The sequence below is a fragment of the Ctenocephalides felis genome, unplaced genomic scaffold (assembly GCF_003426905.1).
Source record: "Ctenocephalides felis isolate EL2017-DRISC unplaced genomic scaffold, ASM342690v1 CF-g0.4_SCAFFOLD_03571, whole genome shotgun sequence".
Lineage (NCBI taxonomy): Eukaryota > Metazoa > Arthropoda > Insecta > Siphonaptera > Pulicidae > Ctenocephalides > Ctenocephalides felis.
This window is the reverse complement of record NW_020539725.1, coordinates 20,425,030-20,430,141: the sequence shown is the minus strand read 5'-3', so window position 1 is coordinate 20,430,141 and position 5,112 is coordinate 20,425,030.

Below are 5,112 nucleotides of genomic sequence, written 5' to 3'. Positions count from 1 at the left end.
ATTAAATCGATGATTTACACATCGGAAAGTTCAAGCAAGTAGCCTTCGGGTAAAATACCACCTAACAAATTCTCTTTCTAGCAATATGCCTAACCCTTCCATAATTAAAATAAGGAAGATGTTTCTGGAAAATTATCTCCCAAATAATTGGTAAATAAGGTATCGAAGGCATATTAATAAATTTTACAACACATTCCGAATTATTTTTTTTGCTCAAAAATTCAATGAATATTAGATACACGAAGAACTTTAACAGAAAAGATACCAAACAAAATTCTTAGGAAATAAATACTTACGGATTCATGAATGATTAAGACGAGCTTTATCAATTGTTTAAATATAATAAATAGCTTTATATTGTTATTCAATTATACAATTTGATTTAGTATTTCTTCTGTCTGTATACTTACTTCTGTCTAGTGCCAGTTTGAACTTGATAGTTGGACATCACTGATTGGAAGAAATTTTACTTAATTATTAATTAAGTTGAGCACAGAGTTGTTATACTTGTTGTTTTAATATTATATATATATATATATATATATTATATTACATTATCAAAAACTGCGCCTGGTTTAAACATGTGAAAGCTTATTGATAGATACATTATTTTAAGAAAAATTTACACTGGAATCAATGCTCGGTAAACTGAAATCCATATGGATATATATGATAGCTCAGTAGATAATGCTTAATTTTTGTAATTTCGTCCTATAAATTTCAATGTCTATCAAATCACAATTTTTAATTTGCGTCACTAATTCCAATGCTATAATAAGTTCATTAAAATACTGAAAAACATACATATCACAGGTTGTATAATTAGCGTCACGATTTATGGGACTTTACAGACATTTATTAATATCTCAATAATATTCAAAAAAGTATCTATCATACTTTTTGTCATTAAATTAGTCGTAAACTGTAATAAGAGAAACATTCAAATACAAGGTTATAATGAATAGTGAAGAACTCGTCTAATGACACATCGATTTCCTCCATCCCGGTATTACCAGTTCTGCCAAATAAAATTATATATAATATAAATATTATTTATATGATATATATTAACATCTCATATATGAAAAAAAAATTCCAACACCAACAAGCAACAAATAAAAATCCATCAACTTTTTCACTTTTTAATACCGAAAACTGTTACCTATGCTTGTTAAACACACACATGTTTCATAAAAAAACTGATCCCTTTTATCAAAACTAGCTGTAAGTGGAATTCTGTCTTAAAGCAATAGGGCATCGCGCCTTAAGGCAATTGCTGGAATTCCCGTACCAAAAATTATTATTTTTAAACGATTAACATTTTTGAAAAAATTTTACTTCAAAAAAATAGATTTTTGAAAACTTAAAATTGACAAAAAATTACTTTTTTGAAAAAAAAAATTTTTTTTATTTGAAAAAAAAAATTTTTTTGAAAAAAAAACAAATTTTTTTGAGAAAAAAATTTTTTTTTTAAAACCAAAAATTTTTTGTGAAAAAGAAATGTTTTCTTCATATTGACATAGTTGGAAATTCTGAACTTTTTTTCAAAGCAGTCGCACTGCTTGAACTGCATAGAGACGAAAATGTCGAAGCTCGCAAGTGCCGCGTCGCCGTCTAACGCATAAGAATTGGTACGGAACCCATAGAAATGTAAAAAAAAATTATACTTCTGTTAAAATCTCTATAAAATATCTGTAATTTGATGTGCATATGTCTAATGATCATTTTTAACCGCCAAATGGCATTTTTTTTTACTTTTTTCATTAGATCTCCGGAAACCGCTAGACCTGCCTTCATGAAAATTGATCAATTCTACATCTTGTCAATACAAGTAAAATGTTTTTTGAATTATTCAAATCGGACGCTCCGTTCTCTTAAAAACTGAGTTACCGTTTTGGCACTTTTTGCCCCGTATCTTCGGACGGCTCGGACGTGCCTTCGCCAAAAACTAATCAGCACGTCTCCTTATCAATACGAATCGAATGCTTTTGAATTATTCAAATCGGTTGATCCGTGTTCGCGAAATCGTCGACGAAAATTTGTATCCGCACATACATACACACACGTACATACATACATACATACATACTACATACATACACACACACACACACACACACACACACACATACATCCATTTTTTCTAAGGTATGCCAAAATATTCAGAAACCTCTGAAACGTACAGATATATAAAATTTTCATTTTCGATTTTTTTGCGATTACTATAACTTACCCTACGGGAAGTTAATTATTATCAATTTAAATCTTACATACATAATCACTTTGAAGTTTATCTGTAACTTGCTGAATTAAAAGTAGCAGAAGAAAGTAGCAGCACAATTAAAAAATGACTTTAAAATTTATTTTCACTGTATTCACCAGGCGATTTATGTACTAATTGTAAGAATATTTACTGTAGACATCTGCCCGACTGGAAATTGAAGTATGGCGCGAATCAGGGCTGCCCTAAATTAAGTAGGGTCCCAGTGCGGCAACCGCACTTGGCCCCTATGCGATATGTAACGCCTTGCCGGATAAGGTCTGTGTTGGGCAAACTGTTCCGGGCCCTAATCGAAAATATGAAATGGCCCCTATAAAAATATCGAACTTGGCCCTTAACTTAAAATAAGCATATGGCCCTGAAAATAATATGTGATATGGCCCTGAAAAATATATTTGATATGGCCCTGAAAAATATATTTGATGCGGCCCTGAAAATAATATGTGATATGGTCCTGAAAAATATATTTGATATGGCCCTGAAAAATATATTTGATGTGGCCCTGAAAATAATAATTGGCATGGCCCATAAAAAAATGCATATGCTAAATTTTTTTTATTAATTCTTTTGATAACAATATTTTAATATATAATAACAATAAATAACAAATGTTAATTAGGTTTTATTGGTCCGCCTATGATCTCTCCCATTCTCCCAATCACGGGAATAATTTATAACCTTCCGAGGGCTTGGTTAAATGCTTGCTCTTTAATAGGGCTCAACTGCGGATTTTTAATTGATTCAGTTGTCATTATACCTGTAACAAAATGTATAGCCATAAATAATAAAATCATCTATGTGTACTGTGTGAATAATACCTACCATATAAACACTTCACAAGTTCACTGTCTTTAAGACATTAAACACTAAAAAAATAAAAATAAAAATTAAAATTAAATTATTCGATAATAATAAAAAGAAAAACACACGATAAATTGTTAACAAGAATACACTTGCCTGAAGCATTGCGCGACTTATTGCCTAAATTTATGTTACATTCCGACAACTGCTGATCGACGTTATTCTGATTTACAAAACGCCCTTTATTCAAGCGGTATTGTTTTTTCAGAACATCTTGCCTTCTGTTTATGGTTTCTTCATTGTCCGTAGAAAACGCATATTCCTTTTGTTGCAATATTTTTAACTTTTCCAAGGCAATTTAATATGTATCTGAAATTACAACTCAAATCAATAGATATATATTATATATATATATATATATATGTGTGTGTGTGTGTGTGTGTGTTTGTGTGTATATAACAAAATACACAATACGTAGTTGATCAATAATACTTACTCGCGTAATCTCGTACATCCACCTCATGAAGACTCCAATTATCCGATGCTGGTGCCGCCCGACGCTTCACCAAATCTTGAAGAAGAAGTAAATTTTCTCCCGATAGCTCATAATTATTTAAAAATGGGCATTCGAATTTATCTTATCCTTCATTATATATCAACCAATCCACCGGCACTACATCGATACTCTATTTTCACTTGTATCATTGGGAAATAAAACAACACAATACACTACTTTTCCACTGATTATTAAACGATAATTACACGACGTTCTTTTAAAACAAATAAAAATATATCGTAATAATATTTCGTAATTTTCGCACTTCCTATTAAACACATAACGACCGCTTAGCTTGGCATTCAGTAATGAACTAAAAAACTAACAATGGTCCTCTTTGATAGAAGATGAAGTTCTTACATACATGTATTGGTGCCTCGATCGTATTCCATATTATCAATCAATGGTTTATATAATATCATATGCAACGGCGCGATGATGATCTCTTTCTCTGCATTCAATATACTATATATATATATATATATATATATATATATATATATATAAATTTTTATGGGTCGTCGAATAAAAAATTAATGTACTATATTATTTTTTTACGTAGAACTTCAATATTAGATCTATTTGAACTAATATCAGTATTTCTGTCCACATAAAAAAATTGTTCGAAATAATATTTGACAAATGTTTGTTGCCTATTCGTATTATATGAGCAATCATAAATGTATATTGTTCACAATCTGCTGTACGCCGGCATCTATAAAGTTAACGTGTGACATAGCGCCGATCTTTCTTACTCTTGCCCACTCTATTTCATTCGATGTTAATGTTTAGCAGTATTTAGAATATGTTAAAATGAAATGTAAAACTTTTGATATTTATTATTGAAGTAAAATTATGTAAATTTATTTCAGTTTTTCTACTTGTCCTATGTCAAGGTCCTATGCTTTAGATAGACCAAGTACGCATAAGAAAAAGGTCATCGATCCTGTTTCTGATTGTTACACTTTCGATACTCGATATGAGTTAATATTCATGTATAGTCTAGACTCTAAAATGAATAAATACGATATATGTGTGCTGGACGAATTTTCTAAGAAGGTCCTATATCTTATGCAAACAGTTCACGTACGCAGAATTGATCTTATTATTTCTACTTATTACATTCGATATGATTATTTATATATATATATATATATATATATATATATATATATGTATATATAATTTCAGTGAGGAAACTACTACTATTATTAATAAATTGATCATAACTTATAGTACATTAATTTTTTTATTCGACGACCCATAAAAATTTATATATATATATATATATATGTCTCACATGACAAAATCGAAAAATGTATATACCTAATAACTTCTAATCACAAAAGTATTATTTTTATTAAAAAATTATTTTATTGTATTCGCTATAATTTTAATATCTTTATATAATCGATTCAATAATTATTTTATTGTTAATAAATTTTATGTAATTTCCTATCTTTCATGATTTTAT